Source organism: Heloderma suspectum, chromosome W (genome assembly GCF_057233095.1).
Source record: "Heloderma suspectum isolate Gila_16-S chromosome W, 16-S_ref, whole genome shotgun sequence".
In the NCBI taxonomy this organism is placed as follows: domain Eukaryota; kingdom Metazoa; phylum Chordata; class Lepidosauria; order Squamata; family Helodermatidae; genus Heloderma; species Heloderma suspectum.
Window position 1 is genome coordinate 57,261,954 of NC_139475.1, and position 20,436 is coordinate 57,282,389.

Consider the following 20,436-nt stretch of genomic DNA (forward strand, 5'->3'; position numbering starts at 1 on the left):
CTGGAACCCCAACTAGTGACATTGCTAAGGCCAATTTTTCTGAGTCAGAATATAACTGCACATGACTATTACAATTTTTAGTTAGTTGGAGTGCTCGAGGCTGCCGTCGACGGATTTTCTCGGGCTACAGGGGAAGAATTGGCACCAGTTCAATTGGTGGCTGAGGCAACATGGGTGGTTATTAGACAAGTTGGCAGGAATGAATGACCAAGTGTGGGAACTACATGTTTAAAACTATGAGGCAAAAGTATGTGGGCATCATTAAAAGATATGTTTTGAATTTTATTACAGTGGAAGGGGGCCAGGGATAGCTTTATATTTTCTGGAAAAATTTTTGACAATTAAGCATTCGTGCACACATAGCATTTGTTTCAGCAACGATGGGGGTGCGTAGAGTGAACTCTGTAGGGGGTAGGATCTTTGCAACCATGCCCCAATTAGCATTTTGGGAATAAGTTAAACTTACACCATAAACTCTTAACATGCTATCTTTTTGAATTTTCCCAGGATGTCTACAGACAGGTATTAGGCAAGAGCTAATAAGCCTGTTTGCAGGTATACCTCTTGGCAAACAAAAATGTTTTACTTTCGTGATGTTAGCCAGGTGAAGCCAGTAATTATCAGCAAATCCCTGGGACAAACTTTCTCTTTCAGGGGCTGGCCCTCCTTTTTGCACCTTATTAAGGAGACACAATGCAACACTACTAACACTACAACACACATGTTTGATCTTCTTTGGGATCTGACCGTACGCTGGGCAGCTATTCACCTGGCAAGCTGCAGTAGGGTCTAGTCCCCTTCTTCAATTCTCCAGTTGCAGGTCTGACCGTACGCAGGGGGACAGTCTCCCGGTGTGTCCACAGTAAGGTCGAGCCTGAGTCTTCTTACTGCTTTTTCAGAATGATTTTTAAAGGATTTTCAGGATTTCTGTTTACAGTCTACTCTCCCCCTCTCGCTCTCTTGACTCGTGTCCAATGTATCCAGGGTTTAACTCCAGCTGCTTTCATAGCTGCGGGGGTGGAAAGTATGACAGTTTTCAGTTCTCTCCATCTGGGAGTCAAAGGGTTATTTTTCCCTCTTTAACTCATACTTTAACTCTTGGTTGGAAAGGATGAGCTTCTGTGATGGGAATGCCTTATTTTTTTAAGACAAAGCCACGCTGGGCTTGAAGACCTTTGCTCAGTGTTTGAACTTCTTGTTTAAGGCTAACGTTTGCTTGCTTTTGATGCTGCTCCAGTGTCAATTATGAAGTCAATGTCACGGCCCCTCACAGTCAATGTCACGGCCCCTCTCAAGCTGTTTCCCTCTTCGCCTATACTGGCCTCTTTGGTTTTCTTCTTTGTGTATTTGATTTATTTTATTTGGGCATTCATGCCACTAATGTCTATCTTGTCCACACTGGGCACGCTGGTTCTTTTTTAAGAATCTTCTGCCTCTGCCGGGTCTTCTTCTTTTCTTTTTTCGTTTACGTCTTCTTGGGCCTCTGGGTCGAGGGGCGTGTACTGGCGATAGGCATTTGAAAGACGCTCCAAGTACGCTCTGGGGCCTCGGTGGCACCTTGCAGCACTTTAGACACTTTGGTCATATTAACTGACTTTTTCATACCTGCTTTCATGGCTTCTAACAGCAGGGTTTGATACTGGGTGAGGCGCTCTAGCCCCACTTGTGTTTTGGGATTCCAGCGGGGGAGGGGGGGTTACTTACAAGGAGACTTTATTGGGTAACTTACAGCACACAGGCGTACCTAATGGTTGGATCAGACAGCTTCTCTGAACCACGAGCTATTGGGCTAAATGGGTTTTATACCATACATGTTACCCATGAGGCAGCACAACACTAGCAAGCATTTTCAGCATAGGCTAGAAGTGTTTGGTTCTCAGGCACAGCTTCCTGTAAACAACTTCGCTTCCCAAAGTGCTTGATAACACTTTTATTTATTAGTATGGGAAGACAATTTTTTTCTCTTTCTTTTGCTTTCTTTTTCTTTGCTGATCTGCCTGTATTGCAGATCATGTTTCAAACTTTTTATATAAAACTTTCTGCTCCATGCACCAGCCTTGTCTCTTTATTTGTCTTTTTCAAGTTAAACTCACTTACTTAAACTTTTCTGCCTTACACTAGTCCCAATGACACACATTTGGGATAGGCTCTTCTTTTCTTTCTAGTTACATTTTCTTCATCTTAAAGAACTATTACATTATTGTGGCTACTTTACCCCAGGTAATAAGCTCCAGGCACAATCAGCTGCTTTTAATTTACCCTGGGGGCAACTATGGCCACGCTTCTTTTTTATAAATGTTTTTTTTCTTTGCCTCTTGCCTTTTCTTTCTTCTTTTTTTCCTCCCTCTTCTCTATCTGTCTGCTACTTTCTCTATTCCTTCTTTTTTACTTGCTTTTGTCTTTCTTTCCTTGTCATCTATTGGGAACCACACTTAGTATCATTTGGAGTTGCAACTAACACTAATCTGCAAATATCACATATATTTTATGATATCTAAGAAATCATAAAATATACACAACAAACTTTTTCTGCAATTTAACACAATGAATGGAAAGCACTTTTTGCATGGTAAGGCATGATGGAGCAGATCCAGCAATTATACTGCTCTTCTGGCTGAAAGCTCAGGGCTCATTAAAATCAAGGGACGGGCATACCCACACACGCAAAGAGTTCTAGGTCACCATTTTTGCATCAGCAACTCTATGCTGCATGAGTTCTGGCAAAAGGAAATCTAAAAGTCACAGATCAAACTCAGCCTGCTGTACACTGAGCTGACTACAAACACAGACACACGGTCCACAGCGATGAGAGTTCAAGTTTATCAAAAGCTTCACAGCACTGTCCATGGCAAGTCTTTGACAATTTAAAATTTTAGTTCATGTGCAGAGTGTCTCTAAAAAGCTCAGATGATGATGGAGGCAAACAGTGAAGGCTCTGGGCAATGAAGATGTGATGTTTCCAGCAAAGGCTCTCCACTTTTGCATCAGTTTAAAAAGGGGAAGTGTGGCCCTACACCCCTTCTGACAGACAAGGGCCTTTAATTTTTTAGCAAGGCCTCTGTCTAAACAGAGCGGCACAGCTCAGCTCTCTAGCCATGACACTTTAACTTGGGCAACTCCTCTGTAAATTTTATTTTACTTCTGTCAGGTTCTCTCACAGACATTTTAAAAACTTACTCTTTTTTTTTTCCCTTCTAACCTGGTACACGAAAGCACTGAAACACTGAGTGCCGAAACTCAGGACGCTGGGGGGTGATGGGCATCGCCTTATACTTGCATTTTTCAAGCAGCCATTAATCTTCGGGGAGGTGGTGGGGTGATTTGCAGGACTTCAAAGGCAAGCTTCTCAGTTTGTTTGTATTTGTAAATCCCAAGCTCAAAACAGGACACGATGAGGTACAGGGCAGCCAAATTCTTGCTTTGGCACGGGCAACAAATAACTCGGGTCAGCTTTCTTCGCTGGGGTCTCAAACAGGAAAACAGTCTTAATTTAAAGTTGTAACATCACTGACAGCGTCAGCCAGCCAGCTACACAGATCTCATTGTTTTTTTAAGACAGTTGCTCCAATATCTTTTTTTCTTCTCAATCAGGTTGGGTCTCCCAGCTTACACAGTTTATTGCAGCTTTCAGGAGCATGGCAGTAGCGTGATTTTGGCTTGGCCAGGAACGTGCCGTCTGGTTTCTTGGTTTCTTCAGCACACACACTTAGGCAGTGTAACACTGGACACTCAAATCAGTGAGATTTCTTCATTGCAGGGAATCCCACGGCAAAAGCTTAATGGTTACGCTCTTCAGAAATCATATAGCTGATGGTCAGTAGCTACAGGCTCTATGCAATTCTAACACAGTTCAAAGCTAAACACGGCTACCTTGACAGAGATCTTCAACGTGGTCTCTCCGCTTCATTCTGCTTTGGGCCAGTCTTATGGCACACTTTTCACTCGAAGAGGGGTCTAGCCTGTGCTCTGGGGGCTGATTCTTCACCTTTATTTTCTATTTTGCCTTCATCTTCTGGGTCTTCATTTTCAGTTTCCATTTCTTAGGGATTTCATCTCAATTAGGCGAGGTGATGATGTTGCACAACTCAGAACGTTGTGGGCAATTTTCCTGCCCCCCCTCTCGGCGCGCCAGGCTAACGGCTACTTCTTTGGCCTTACACTCTCACGCTCCCACGCTTTGTTAAAAGCCAGACTGTCCTGCAACATTTTTCTAATTAACAGCCTCAGATCTTGTTCTTTTTTTCCTCTCAGCTCGACCTTGAGCTTTTTGCTGTTTTCTCTCTCTATTCTGAATCTTTTTTAAAAAACCTTTTTCTTTCTTTGTTTGACATACATCTCAAGGGGGTGCAAGGTTTGCTTCCCCCACCACCCATAGCCTCCCTCCTAAATTGAAGACAGACACAATTAGGGAATGGGGATTGGTCAGTGAGTAAGGGGTCTCACTGGCCGACACAAGAGGATTTTTCACACTACGCACTTTGCTACTGGCCTGGGCACCCGGATGGTCAACGGTATGCTTCAGAAACCGCAGTAGCCACTCACACAATCATCAATCTCTCCACTACATCCATATGTCCCTGCCACCCACTTTTCCCACTTTTTACCAGAGCGGAAAACGGCTTCCCCAGCTTCCTACTGAGTACTGGCGTGCTGGGTACTGGCGCCCACTCGGGGGTGTGATCAGGCCCCCCTTCTACCCGCAAGGAGTAGGTTCTTTTGTATACGTATACCACCAACACTGACCTTTCTCCCTAAAGGCGGGGCCCTCTTTTTCCCATATACTTGCCTTTCTCCTGAAGGCTTCCAATGTGGGTTTCAACTCAATTGCAGCTGCGATACAGGCAGGGCTCAAGTTCCTTCCTCCGCTTCCCAAGGTTCTCTTGCCGCTCGCTGCCGTTTGGGCGATCCCGGTGCAGGCTTTCTCCCATTCACTCGACAAAAAGGTCGGTGGCGCCAAGAAAGGGAGGCATGCGCCGAGCTCGTCTTCCCGATGCGGCGATCAAGAGCAGGCAACTGCCACCTGTCTGGCTCAGAGCCTGCCACATCCGAGTCACGGCACCATTTATGTTGCAGAACCCAGAGTCAGAGAGACCACGGAGTGAAGGAAAAAGAGATTCTTTATTTAACGTGCGGGCTTAAGGCTGGAATCATTTCCAAAGAGCCAGAAGCCCCGATTTACATTAGCACATTGGTTTTATAGACATTGTGACACATATGAAACGGCTCCTCCTTCCCCTCCCGCATGGGGTTGCAATCCTCAACATTTCTTCTCTTAGCACTATTGTTTATAATACAAGAACTGGGTTATAGGGTAGCCATGATAAGGAGAGAACAGAAGAGAACAGCAGAGAACAAGATATACAATTGTATGACCTTTGACAGAATAAGGAATTCCTGTGTCTCGTCAGCTTACAACAATATATTTAATGGAGAAAGAGCTCAGCAAGAACATGAAGCATGAGACTGCAAGAGGCTACTTAGTCTGACCCCCGATATGGCTGCTACAATAGGGCTTTGTTTCCAGTCCTCTGATCATCTTTGTTGCCCTCCTCTGAACCCTCTCCAGTTTGTCTGCATCCTTCTTAAAGTGTGGTGCCCAGAACTGGACACAGTACTCCAGATGAGGCCTGACCAGTGCTGACTAGAGGGGAACCAGGACTTCCTGGGATTTGGAAGCGATGCTTCTATGAATGCAGCCCAAAAGAGCATTGGCCTTTTTTGCAGCCACATCACATGGTTGGCTCATTTTCAGCTGGTGATCGACAACAATTCCAAGATCTTTCTCGCTTGTAGTGTTGTTGAGCCACGTATCCCCCATCTTGTAACTGTGCATTTGGTTTCTTTTTCCTAGGTGCAGAACTTGGCATTTATCCCTATTCAATGTCATTCTGTTTTCTGCCCAGCGCTCCAGTCTATCCAGATCACTTTGAATTTTGTTTCTGTCTTCCAAAGTATTAGCTATCCCACGCAATTTTGTGTCATCTGCAAATGTGATCAGCATTCCCTGCACCACCTCCTCCAAGTCACTAATAAAAGTGTTGAAGAGCACTGGGCCCAGGACTGAGCCCTGCGGTACCCCACTCGTTCCCTCTCCCCAGTTTGAGGTAACGAGAGGTATATGATGTCTACAGCATTCCCACGGTCCACAAGGGAGGTGACTTGATCCACAAATGAGAGCAGATTCATTTGGCAGGACTTGTTCTTGACAAACCCATGTTGGCTTCGAGTAATCACTGCATTGTTTTCAAGGTACTTACAGATGGATTGCTTTATCATCTGCTCCAGTTTGAGATAGCGTCCTGTGGAGGCTCCGCGGAATGCTGCGAGGGTGACATTGGCACCGACCGGAAGTCCTATTAATCTCTTTTTCTAGCTGAGAAGGAGACAGGACACAGGCAATGCCTTTCACATACTCAGGCATGCGCAGAGAGAGGTAGCGGAGAGGTAGTCATCATGTACTCTTGCATACTACAGTCTTGACTTTCTTGAGTCTCTGATAAGGCACCGTGTCTTTGCTAGCATAGCAGTTTCATACGGAGGCAGAACACACACAAAAAATCTGACTACATAGAACAGCTTAAGTTGGTTTCATTTTCCTAGGTGCAGAACTTGGCATTTATCCCTATTCAGTGTCATTCTGTTGTTTTCTGCCCAGCGCTCCAGTCTATCCAGATCACTTTGAATTTTGTTTCTGTCTTCCAAAGTATTAGCTCTCCGCCCAATTTTGTGTCATCTGCAAATTTGATCAGCATTCCCTGCACCTCCTCCTCCAAGTCATTAATAAAAATATTGAAGAGCACTGGGCCCAGGACTGAGTCCATCTTTTGCGGGTACGTCCAGAGCCACAGTTGCAGACGGTTCAGTTGCTATTTCTGGTGCTGAACTTTGTCGCTGTTTCCTCCTCCCAGGTTGGATGCTGAGTGTGGATGCAGAACTGCCAACACTGTCTCTTTGAGAGCCAGTGGAACTCCAGGTAACTTCTGAGTCTGTACCCTTTCTGCCGGCTGGAGATGTACATGTACAACTCCATTTTATACATGCAGTCATGATGGCGCTATGATTTAAATGAGTTTAAAATGTGAAACTGCACATGCTCAGAGTTTTGTTTTGTTTTTTAATCAAGATTGCTGCACAGGCTCTTTGTGGGTTTTTTCCCTGTGGCATATCAGGAATGTAGAAGCAGTTGTAAAGCATGGAAAGCTGAGGAGGGGGGAGAGAAATGTTAGTTGAGCATGTCACAACTGAACTAATACACATGGCTGCCTAAAGCCCCCCCAGCCCCAGCAGCATAAGTCCAGGGTCTAAAATTACCTAGCTGTACCACTGTACAGCAGTGAACACTCTTCCCCACAAACTCATTCCCCAAGGAGCATCTTGTATTCAGAGACAGACTGCCTGTGAACAAGGGGGTTCTACTGAGCTATTAGGGTTAATAGCTGTTGGTAGACCTTCCTAGATCAGATGAAATGTCTGATCTGGCTGAATTAAAGCCAGATGCCCCAGGGAACCTCTCGTGCAGGCAAGAAGTTTATAGTCTTATTTTCTTTTCCCCCAGCATCAGGTCTTCAAAGATAGACATCCTCTGAACATGGAGGCTCCACTGAGGTATTGTGGCTATTGATAGGTCTTATCAGGCATGAAAGGTAGGCACTGTTAGGCATTGAACTGTGGATCCACCGGATCGTTGTTTCATCTAGCCCACGTTGAGCTAGTTTGCTCATCAGGATATCATGGGGCACTTTGTCGAAAGCATTGCTGAAGTCAAGGTATATTATGTCTACAGCATTCCCATGGTCCACAAGGGAGGTGACTTGATCCACAAATGAGAGCAGATTTGTCTGGCAGGACTTGTTCTTGACAAATCCATGTTGGCTTCAAGTAATCACGGCATTGTTTTCAAGGTGCTTCCAGATGGATTGCTTTATCATCTACTCCAGAATTTTCCCAGGGATTGATGTCAGACTGATTGCTCTGTAGTTCCCAGGTTCCTCCTTTTTGCCCTTTTGAAGATAGGGACCACATTCGCCCTCCTCCAGTCATCTGGCACTTCCCCCGTCCTCCATGATTTCTCAAAGAGAATAGACAGCGGTTCTGAGAGTTCTTCTGCCAGTTCCTTTATTACTCTAGGATGCAGTTCATCTGGCCCTGGAGATTTGAACTCATTCAAAGTAAGTAGGTGTTCCTTGACCGTATGCCTATCGATCTCAAGCTGCAATCCTGCCCCTCCAGCCTGTACTTCACCTTTGCCAGGGGGGTCATAGACCCTCTTTTGGGAAAAGACTGAGCCAAAGGAGGAATTGAGCAGCTCTGCCTTTTCTTTGTCCTCTGTTATCATTTTGCCATCCTTATTTAAGGATGAACCACCATTTCTTTCCTCTGCCTTTTACTATGCATATAGCTGAAGAAAGCCTTTTTGTTGCTTTTAGCATCCCTGGCTAACCTCAGCTCATTCTCAGCTTTAGCCTTCCTGACACCATCCCTGCAATTCTGTGCTACCTGCCTGTACTCTTCCTTTGTTACTTGGCCTTCCTTCCACTTCCTATATTTGTCCTTTTTTGTTTTCAGGTCATCTCTAAGCTTTTTGTGAAGCCACATTGGCTTCTTCTGTTGTCTTCCACCTTTTCTTCATGTTGGAATTGTTTGGAATTGTACCTTGAGAACTTGTTTCCCACCTCCCAGCTGAGCAGAGCAGAGCAAGCTGCTCCAGCTGGTCCAGGGACTACAGAAGCAAGCAAGCTCCCAGAGAGCGAGTGGCCAGAGCGAGTGAACAGAGGGAGCAAACAGGAGTTGGCCAGGGGAGTTCGGCAGGGGAAGTCGAGGGGGAGGCCCCTAACATTTCTTTTTTCTTTTTTAACAAACACTTTTTTTTATTTATTTGTCTTGTGACACACACTTCCACACCAGTGGGACTCTGCTTTTAACCTCTGCTGAGTAGAGGAGCAGGCACAGGCTAGTCTAGAACAATCACAAAGCTCGACACAAAAAGGGAAAAGAGGCAATGGAAGGACAAGACTCTCCAGTGGTGGTGACCTGCAACATTTGTGCCATGTTTGTTTTCTTGCCTGAGATCAACATGGCCTACACATGCAAGTTGATCATGATGCTGGAAGAAAAAGTAAGAGGACTGGAGTGGCGAGTGCTGACCCTCCAGGGAATAAGAGAAGATGAAGAGTTCTTGGACAGAATGGGGGAACTGCAGCAGCAAAGGGAAGATCAGACGCTTGAAGAGCAACAGCAAGCTGAGGCAGTGGGAAATGCTGAGGTGAAGAAAAATGAAGCAGAGGATACTCCTTGGAAAAGGGTGACAGGAGCAGACGAACTAGACGCCACTCGGCACCAGTGGAGGCAGTGGAACTAGGGGACCGTCTCCATGTACTTCAGGGTGAGACTGGAGGGCAGCCTGCAGAGGAAGAATCACAGGGGACCCCTCAGGAGAGCGAGCAAGAGGCTGAAGGTCAGTCAAGCAGAGGCGATGAAACACAGGCCTACAACAAGAAGAAGAGTGGTAGTAGTGGGAGACTCCTTGCTGTGTGGGATCAAGACCCAAGTATGTCGCGAAGACCTGTGGACTCGCCAGGTATGTTGTCTCCCGGGAGGATGGATTAGAGATGTGACTGAAAGGTTGCCTGCACTCATAAAGCCCACTGACTAGGGATGTCAGAGAAATCCGTCCGAAAGTTAAATGGGATCAAATTCAGACACATCCAGTCCGCAGAACCCTCCCCAGAACGGGGCGCCCCAGTCTACTCGGACTGGAGTTCACCCGGACCCTTTTTTTTTTCTCCGCCGAAAACTTTATGACAGTATTTATGAAGGAAAATTCGCAAATTGGGACGAAAGAAATAGACATAGACGGCAAAAGGGATTTTATGGAACTATTTAATAAATACACAGTTTCCTGCGACGATGCGGCTTTCTTTCGCTGGGAGGGACGGGGTCACGAAGTGCACGTAGCCTGCCTGAGGCTGAGTCACGAAGTGCACATAGGCTCATCTTTTTTTTTTAATTGTCTGTGAAGGTGAGGTCAGGTTCAGGTGAGGTCAGGTGAGCAAGATCCCTCCAGGCCACCCCCCCACCCCCCCAGGAAGATATCGTCATTGAGGGGAGGGAACTCATCAACCATTTTTCCCGCCTTCACACATGTGTGAGTGTCCAGGAGCCTCAGTTGCTCCAGTCCAGACTAGAGACCAGAGGCACCACTGCTGCAGACAGAGTGTCCATCTCCAGCAGCTGCAAGGAGTGTGTTTCTGTGTGTCCCCGTTCTACGGCACTGCAGTTCAACCTTTATTACAGTGAAGGTATGTTCTTTCATATGTTTACTTTACCTGAATGTGCCCCTATGCTTAGTGATTTTTGGGTGGGTCGGGGCAGGGGGAACTGGGAAGGCATCCTCCAGCAGCCTTTGTTTAGGCCTGCCAGGAAGGACTCCATCCTCCATCCTCCTGGGCTTTCCAGGATTAATCAATGTGCTTTTCAAGTCCATGTGCCCCTATGTACTTAGTGTTTCTGAGTGGTTGTGGGGAGGGCTTGCCTGGGCGGCCAGACCAGGCCAGGCCAGCAGCCTTTGTTTAGGCCTGCCGAGAAGGACTCCATCCTCCTTCCTCCTGGGCTTTCCAGGATTAATCAATGTGCTTTTCAACTCCATGTGCCCCTATGTACTTAGTGTTTCTGAGTGGTTGTGGGGAGGGCTTGCCTGGGCGGCCAGGCCAGGCCAGCAGCCTTTGTTTAGGCCTGCCGAGTAGGACTCCATCCTCCAGCATCCTGTGTGTACTGTAGGGTTGTGTTTTTCAGGCCGCATGGATGGACTACATCCTCCATCCTGGGCTTTTCAGCCTAATCTGCTGTACAATATGCCCCTATTTAGTTAGCATTGGATGGCTGGATTGGTGGGGAACTACTTCTACACTGTACTATATCTGCGATTGTAGGCTGTTCACATGATTTCAGCTTTGCCACATGCATTTATGTCTCCTTCTGCCCAGAGACATGAACATGGAGAAAAGAGGAACCCGTGGTCAATCCAGCACTCAAAAGAGGTGTGGACGCCCGGCGAGAACGTACACCGCTGAGGTTGCATTTCAGCGGTATTTTAAGAATGAGATGGAAGAGGAGGAAGCCCAAGGTGTGACCAGCAGCGACAGCAGCCCCAGCCCCAGTCCACCCTGCACCCGTAAGCAGCGCACACCACCAATTTCCACTACAGAAAGTGGCACAGGCACAGCCGGCCACAACTCCAGAGGAAGAGGAAGAAAGTTCATGGATGGTGAGCGGGCGGGCAGTGTCTCCAAAGTGGATGAAAATGTTCCCGAGGAAACTGTACAGCGGCGGAATGAAAGTCAAGATGTCTACGTCATTCCAAAGGATGAATCTGGTAAGACTCTGTCATCACAGGTGCTTGTAAATATCTGGATACAAATAAATATCTTCGAATATTTGAATAGTCCCTACATTAGCCTTCTGTAACCTGCAGCCTTCCAGATGTTTTGGGCTACAACTCCCAGCGTCTTCGACCATTGGTCATGCCAGCTGGGGCTGATGGGAGTTGAAGTCCAAAACCTTTGGAGGGAACCATTTGGGGAAGCGTACCCCACGGGATCTTCTTCTTCAACATGACAAAACATACACAACTGTTTTACATTCATTCATATTCATTGCTGTGAACATATTTCATATTATTAAAATGTTATATGGTACTCCAGTACTAAAGAAAACTCCAACTCTTTAAAAGAACTGCAATAATTTCTCAAACGATGCACCTTTTCGGTGGGAAAACACTTCAGTGTTCTGTTCTTGCTTTGTTTCCAAAGCCATTCATCATAGTTTGCTGTCTTGTTTGGCCTTGATCTCTTTTAACTAGAGCTGCAGTGTGAATTGATTAAGCAATTACATTTCTGAGGATGGTTTTTAAAAGAGGGCCTGACTAATCAGGCACTGCTCCCAGGGGACCACAAATGCACCCCGGAAAAAGGCGGTGGGATTTGCCAAGTATGTGCTCAGGACCAGCCCTATCATTAGGTAGCAGCGAGGTGTTGTGGCACAGAACTGGGGGTGCTCCTCAGACTGCCTTGTACCTCCTCAGCCAGCTTGTTTTCCTCTGGTGTGGTGGAAGAGGCTCTCCCATTGTCACTGTTCAAGTAAGATTCAGCTATCGCTCTATGTGGGATGGAGGGTTGCCATTTTATCCTTTGCCTCAGGAAGCAAAACGCTTTGGGCCAGCCCTGTGGGTGCTGAGTCCCACACAGTGGTATAATAGAGCTGATGCAAAGGAGTGGACCTTGCAAGGGAGCCAGATATCTCCTCCCCATGCTTTTCAGACTTTCACCCGTGAGGACACGTTTAGATAACTCTCGTGGAGTTTCGAAGTCTGTACGGTACATTTTTTTGCACCTTGTGTCATGTGTTTTCGCAGTGCTAGCTAGTGCAGTAGTAGCTTACATCTGTGTCATGTTGATTGATCACAACTCCAAGCTATGTTTCATAGATTTCTACAACTACACAGTTTTATTCTCTTGGCTATTACTCATGTGTAAAAGTTGCATTTCTCATGAAACTCTGCTTTATCTATTTTGAATCTTTACAGAGATGCCCACAACTGTCCTCCCTGCATCAGACAGCGGAAGTGGGACAGGTGAACCAGGTCCACAGCTACCTGCTGATAATCACCTCGTGGGCAGCGGCTCATGTGATTTGGAAAAAAAGGCCGGAGGACTTAGTGTCATCAGTGATGCGGACAGCGAAGATGATGATGAGCCCTTCTATATCAATGATGTCCCTGCTGAGACTGGGTCTGACTCTGTTCTCCACTTCCAGCCTTCTGCGTTCTGCGGGACCAATCCCAAACCTCAGGAACAAACGTCCCCTGCCAAGCACTGGTCAGCGCCATCAACAACACCAACAACAGTGCCATCCACAGATAGGGATGGTGGAGAATTTTTCCCCGAATCTTCGGGGGACCGAGCGCCAACGTATTCGGCCCCCCGAAATCAGCAGTGAAATTCTCCGCCCCCCCGCCCCCCCCCGGGATGGGACTTACCTTTGGCGAATGTCCCTCCCGGCGGCGGGTTCCGGCGGCGGTTTGTCGGCCTTTCGTCGGGGGCGGGGGCGGCAGTGTAAAAAAACAAACAAACCCCGTGATAGGCTACGTAACGATTAACGTAGCCTATCACGGCTAGATTTCCAAAGTCAGCCGTGATAGGCTACGTAAATCGTTACATAGCCTATCACGGGTGACTTTGGAAAAAAAAAAAAAGCGCGTATGTAAATGGCGGCGCCCAGATCCGGTGGATCCACAGTTGGCTACAGAATCGGACTCAAAGAGTGCTTATCAATGGGACCTTCTCAAACTGTGGAGAAGTAATGAGCGGGGTACCGCAGGGCTCAGTCCTGGGCCCAGTGCTCTTCCACATTGTTATTAATGACTTGGAGGAGGAGGCACGGGGAATGCTGATCACATTTGCAGATGACACAAAATTGGACGGGATAGCTAATACTTTGGAAGACAGAAACAAAATTCAAAGTGATCTGGATAGACTGGAGCGCTGGGCAGAAAACAACAGAATGACATTTAATAGGGATCAATGCCAAGTTCTGCACCTAGGAAAAAGAAACCAAATGCACAGTTACAAGATGGGGGATACGTGGCTCAACAACACGACAAGCGAGAAGGATCTTGGAATTGTTGTTGATCACAAGCTGAATATGAGCCAACAATGTGATGTGGCTGCAAAAAAGGCAAATGCTCTTTTGGGCTGCATTCATAGAAGCATAGCTTCCAAATCCCGGGAAGTACTAGTTCCCCTCTACTCAGCACTGGTTCGGCCTCATCTGGAGTACTGTGTCTAGTTCTGGGCACCACACTTGAAGAAGGATGCAGACAAACTGGAGAGGGTTCAGAGGAGGGCAACAAAGATGATCAGGGGACTGGAAACAAAGCCCTATGAGGAGAGACTGAAAGAACTGGGCTTGTTTAGCCTTGAGAAGACTGAGAGGAGATAGGATAGCGCTCTTCAAGTACTTGAAAGGTTGTCACAGAGAGCAAGGCCCGGATCTCTTCTCAGACATCTCAGAATGCAGGACATGGAACAATGGGCTCCAGTTCCAGGAAGTCAGATTCTGGCTGAACATCAGGAAAAACGTCCTGACAGTCAGAGCAATACAACAATGGAGCCAATTACCTGGGGAGGTGGTGGGCTCTCCCACACTGGAGGTGTTCAAGACGAGGCTGGACAGCCATCTGTCAGGGATGCTCTGACTTGGATTCCTGCATTGAGCAGGGGGTTGGACTCGATGGCCTTGTAGGCCCCTTCCAACCCTACTATTCTATGATTCTATTCCTTTTTTAAAAGCTCCCACCCATCTTGGACTCCTTTTCTCGTTAGAGTCGCTTGCCATGGGACCTTACTGATCATTGTTCTGAGTTTATTAAAATCAGCTTTCCTAAAATCCAGGGTGCGCGTTTGACTACACTCGGCTTTTGCTTCCCTTAGAACCAAGAACTCAAGTACAACATGGTCGCTTTCCCCCAGAGTTCCTGTGACTTCTACTTTATCCACCAAGTCATCTCTGTTGGTTAGGATCAAGTCAAGGATAGCCAATCTTCTAGTTCCTTCCTCTACTTTCTGTAGGAGGAAGTTATCCGCCACACAAGTCAGGAATTTCCTGGAGGGGCCATGTTTTGCAGAATTTGTCTCCCAACAAATATCGGGGAAATGGAAGTCCCCCATCACTACTACATCATGCTTCCTTGAAACATTGGCTATTTGCTTTTCAAAAGTTTCATCCTCGTCTTCTCCTTGATTGGGTGGCCGGTAGTAGACTCCAACCAACAGGTTCCTTTTATTCTTTGCTCCATTTATTTCAACCCAGATGCTCTCGATGGGGCTACCAAGCTCATCCTCTTGTATTTCTGTGCAGAGATATTTATTTTTCACATACAGTGTGCAACCCCACCTCCCTTTCTGTTCCTCCTGTTCTTTTTGAACAAGTTATATCCTTCAATTGCTGTATTCCAGTCATGAGAGTCATCCCACCAAGTCTCAGTTACACCTATCAAGTCATAATTTCCCTCCTGTATTAAGAGTTCAAGCTCGTTCTGTTTGTTTCCCGTACTCTGGGCATTAGTACATGGACATCGAAGGCCATGTGCTTCATGGTCTGGCTTTCTTCCTACATTTGCCTGAAGACTATTATTGGGTGCTATCAGAGCTGTTCTCTCCGTTGCGGTGCATGAGCCTTTGTCCATTGTTACCCCCAACTTTACGTCTCCCTTCCCTGTAGCATTCAGTTTAAAGCCCTCCTGATGAAGTTCTTCATGCTGTGGCCAAACACATTCTTCCCAGCCCTTGTGAGGTGCAACCCATCCCTTGCCAAAAGCCCATCTTCCAGGAAGTATAGCCCGTGGTCCCAGAATCCAAATCTCTCTCGTCGGCACCACCTTCATAGCCAGTCATTCATCCGGAGTATTTTTCGTTCCCTTTCTATCCCTCTTCTAACTACTGGAAGGATGGATGAGAAAACTATCTGGGCCCCAAAGTTCTGGAGTTTCCTTCCCAAAGCTTCAGAGTCTGACGTGATTTCTTCGTAGCTCCGCTTGGCGGTATCATTTGTTCCCACATGGATGAGAAGAAAGGGATACCTGTCAGTGGGCTTTATGAGTGCAGGCAACCTTTCAGTCACGTCTCTAATCCATCCTCTCGGGAGACAACATACCTGGCGAGTCCACAGGTCTTCGTGACATATTTGGGTTTCGATCCCACGCAGCAAGGAGTCTCCCACTACTACTACTCTTCTCTTCTTCTTGTTGTAGGCCTGGGTTTCATCGCCTCTGTTTGACTGACCTTCAGCCTCTTGCTCACTCTCATGGAGGACCCCTGCAGGCTGTCCTCCAGTCTCATCCTCGAGTACCTGGAATCGGTTCCACAGCTCCAGTGCTTCCACGGGTGCCAAGTGGAGTCTAGTTCTTCTGCTCCTAACTGTCACCCTTTTCCAGGGAGTATCCTCTGCTCCATTTTTCCTCACCTCAGCATTTCCCACTTCTGCTTCAGCTTGTTGTTGCTCTTCAAGCTTCTGGTCTTCCCTTTGCTGCTGCAGTTCCCCCGTTCTGTCCAAGAACTCTTCGTCTTCTCTTATTCCCCGGAGGGCCGACAGTCGCCGCTCCAGTCCACTTACTTTCTCTTCCAGCAGCGTGATCAGCTTGCACCTGTTGCAGGTGTAGGCCATGTTGTTCTCAGGCAAGAAAACAAACCGTGCACACACCTTGCAGGTCACCACCACTGGAGAGTCTTGTCCTTCCATTGCCTCTTTTCCCTTTTTGTGTCTAGCTTTGTGAGTGTTCTAGACTAGCCTGTGCCTGCTCCTCTACTCGGTAGAGGTTAGAAGCAGAGTCCTACTGGTGTGGAAGTGTGTTACAAGACAAATAAATGAAAAAAAAGGGTTTGTTAAAAAAGAAAAAAGGTATGTTAGGGGCCTCCCCCTTGACCTCCCCTGCCGAACTCCCCTGGCCAGCTCCTGTTTGCTCCCCCTGTGCGCTCGCTCTGTTCGCTCGCTCTCTGGGAGCTTGCTTGCTTCTGTAGTCCCTGGACCAGCTGGAGCAGCTTGCTGTGCTCTGCTCTGCTCAGCTGGGAGGCGGGAAACAGCCTGAAGCTTCCCGCCCACTCAGCTGCTGGGAGTACTCAGGCCACCCACCCCCAATTCAGTTGGAGCTCTCAGAAGCACCTGGTGAGCTCACAGCCACTCAGACGGATAAAGGGCAGCCCCCGGGCTTCCTGCAGCCCACTTACCTCTTAGCCTCTGTCTCCTTTGTCTCCTTTGTCTCTTCAACCACTGCAACTCCCCTGGCCAACTTCTGTTTGCTCCCCCTGTCTGCTCGCTCGCTCTGGTCGCTCGCTCTCTGGTCGCTTGCTTGCCTCTGTAGTCCCTGGACCAGCTGGAGCAGCTTGGTCTGCTCTGCTCTGCTCAGCTGCGAGGCGGGAAACCTAATGAAGCATACAGATGCAAATTGCTATAGATTCACAGATGACAAAGGAAACAGCCTTCAAAACGTTCAAAGAGAAACTACGAAAGTTGGTTTCTGTTTAGAAAAAAAAGGGCCGCAAATTCTCTTAACTTAAGAGGTGAGAGGGGAAGATCCCCCCCCCTCCCGTGACACCTCTAGGCGAAGCTGTTGACACCGAGCCAACTGGGCAGAGCGTGGAAGCTCAGCCCCTGCGAATTCTCGCTTGTGCCTGCGTCTGCGCCTCGCGTCTAAAGAGTTCAGGTTGTCTTTCCCTTGCCTCCCCCTGTCCGCCATCACTCACAGAGCTGTGTAAAGAGAGGGCCTCTCTGTCCAGCTGTGCCTCTGAAGCCTGAGAAAGTTCCTGCCCCACGTGTTCCAGCTCTTCCTCAAAATCTGAACTGTTCTGACACTATATGCTCAGAGGCAACCCTGACACTCTTCCAGAACTCATGCAGTGTGGAGTTGCCGATGCAAAAATGGTGACTTAGAACTCTTTGCATGCATGAGAATGTCCTTCCCTTGATATTGATGGGCCCTGACCATGCAGCCGGCGGAGCAGTATGATCTGCTCCATCATGCCTTACCATGCAAGAAATGTTTTCCAGTCATGGTGTTTGATTTCAATGATGTGAAGCAGACAAGGCAGAAGAAGGAAGCAGATAAAAAGGCTAGACAGAATGCAGCTTTGATTGCAGTGGCAGTCACAGGGCAAGCCCCTGATTAGGTAGATAAAGGCTTGAAGAAGGATTTTAGAACTCAGAGAAAAAACATTTGTAGAGAAAAAACATGGCCGTAGTTGCCCCCAGGATGAATTGCCTCCAGGGTGAATTGGAAGCAGCTGATGCCTAGAGCCCATCACTTCGAAGTGAAGTAGCCACAATAATGTAAGAGTTTTTTTTTAAGATGAGAAAATGTGACTAGAAAGAAAAGAGAGCTTATCCCAAATATGCGTCCTTGAGATTAATAAGAAGGTTTAAGTAAGTTTCTGTTGAGACAATGGCAAACAGCCTAACTTGCAGAGAAGACAAGTAAAGCGTTAAAGCTGGTGCATGGCACAAAGAGTTTGAAACGTGATCTGCAGAACAGGCAAGTCAGAAAGATAATGTGCTTATTGCAAAAAAAAGATATTGGTGAAAGTGTTACAAAAATTGTGTTCTTTTCCCTGGTGGACTTCCCAATTTGTTTACCAAGAACGAGAGGAGGCAGAGATCTGGTCCAGCATGTTTTTATTCTGCAGAATAAGGCAACCCTCGGGGCGAACGCTCCAACAAAGGTCACACTCAAGTGATGTGATCCAAACGTTTATATCGGCAAGACCTTTGGGGGCTGCGTTGTGCTAATCTCTTTGTCTAGCTGAGAGGGAAACAGAAAGCAGGCAGCGCCTTTCACGTATCTAGGCATGCGCAGAGAGGTAGTCTTGTACTCTAACGTAAACACGTTCTCGGCATTCCTGAGTCTCTGATAAGGCGCTGTGTCTTTGTCAGCATGGCAATCTCACACAGAGGTAGAATAGACATAGCCTAGCTTATAAAACCATGGGATAACAGACATATTACAACTGACATTTCTATAACACTCCCCCCTCAAAAGGCTTTTCTTAAAAAAGGGCCCACCCTCCTTTCCACACTTGCTATTGATCTTCTGGAGTCCCCGGCTGAATTCCGCACAACACAATCCACTAATTTCTCTTCAGACACATTTGCGACACTGGACAGGCCAGTACTTAAGACAATACAATCAATCCTGGTCTTCCATGTGGAGACAGCCAAGAAGTTTGTTCCAAGTCCCTTTGCATTAACCCTATTAAAAACAAAAAACCCAACAGCCTCAACCTCTGCCGCTGATTCATCGCACCTCCAACCAACCCACACGCTTCCGAGCTGTGATGAGCCATTACCCGCAGTGGTAGGGATGTAGGTGGGGCGGGGGTGCTGCCCACAGGGGCAGCTCTCATCCAATCAGTGCCTTGAGAGAGGGAGCTCATTAGCAGAATAGAATAAAACTTTATTATGGTCAAAGACTAGCTCAAAAAAGGAACTACATTAAAATTATCTGCCATATATCCCCAATCAAGTTAATAGACACTTCAACACAGTGTAGTACCAATGTAACGCATATCAGCCATACTGGGTGGATGGCATTACTCCCCAGACTTTCTTTCATCCAGCTAGGTAAGTCCGAGCTCCCTCAGCATCCTTCTTCGAACACCTATCGCGGCCGCAAAAAAATTGGCAACACTATATGTAAATGTCGAATTAGTGTCAAACAGCAATATGGAGGCATATTGTTGTCCTGTACATCCCGGAAAGCGATTCATCAGTGGGGAGATGAGTGCGGCACGAATATCTCTATAAGATATAAACCACAGTAAAACATGCTCTGTAGTTTCTATATGTTGCATGCCACGGGGCAGAGGCGGTCTGACCAGGGGATCTTTTTGTACCGTCCCTCCAAAACTGCCGAGGGGAGTCCATTTAGGTGGGCCAAGGTAAATGCCCTTCTATGTTTATGCAGTTCCAGTTGTTCAAGATAGGGTGCAGCTGTTACGATGTATCTATAGTCCTCCCTGAGATAGAATTCTGGGGCACTATTGAGGTCACTTTGTCTCTAAATATCTGCGATGCGCAGCTTGATAGTCTCCATTGCCTGTTCAAAGCCCATATTTAATAAAGTCCGCAAGGGAAGCCCCAAGAAAGCTATTTTCTGTTCATTTGACTGAATCCAATTGGATTTAAAATTGTCTTGCAAAATTAGTGGGGCAAGGCCAGTAGGAAAATATGACAGTCTAAATATGACACAAGAATAGCCACCCAGACCCTAGCTTCAATTTTGATCTGGCCAGTCTCTAATCATAGAATCATAGAATCATAGAATAGTAGGGTTGGAAGGGGCCTACAAGGCCATCGAGTCCAACCCCCTGCTCAGTGCAGGAATCCAGGTCAGAGCAGCCCTGACAGATGGCTGTCCAGCCTCGTCTTGAATGCCTCCAGCGTGGGAGAGCCCACCACCTCCCTATGTAATTGGTTCCATTGTCGTATTGCTCTAACAGTCAGGAAGTTTTCCTGATGTTCAGCAGGAATCTGGCTTCCTGCAACTTGAGCCCATTATTCCGTGTCCTGCACTCTGGGATGATCGAGAAGAGATCCTGGCCTTCCTCTCTGGGGCGACCTTTCAAGTCCTTGAAGAGCACTATCCTATCTCCCCTCAGTCTTCTCTTCTCAAGGCTAAACCTGCCCAGTTCTTTCGGTCTCTCCTCATAGGGCTTTGTTTCCAGTCCCCTGATCATCTTTGTTGCCCTCCTCTGAACCCTCTCCAGTTTGTCTGCATCCTTCTTAATGTGTGGTGCCCAGAACTGGATATCTTATTATTATAAGATAATAATCTTATCTTTGCATTGGAGACATCCCTAGGAACACCCAATAGTGCCCTCAAAAATTTTGATT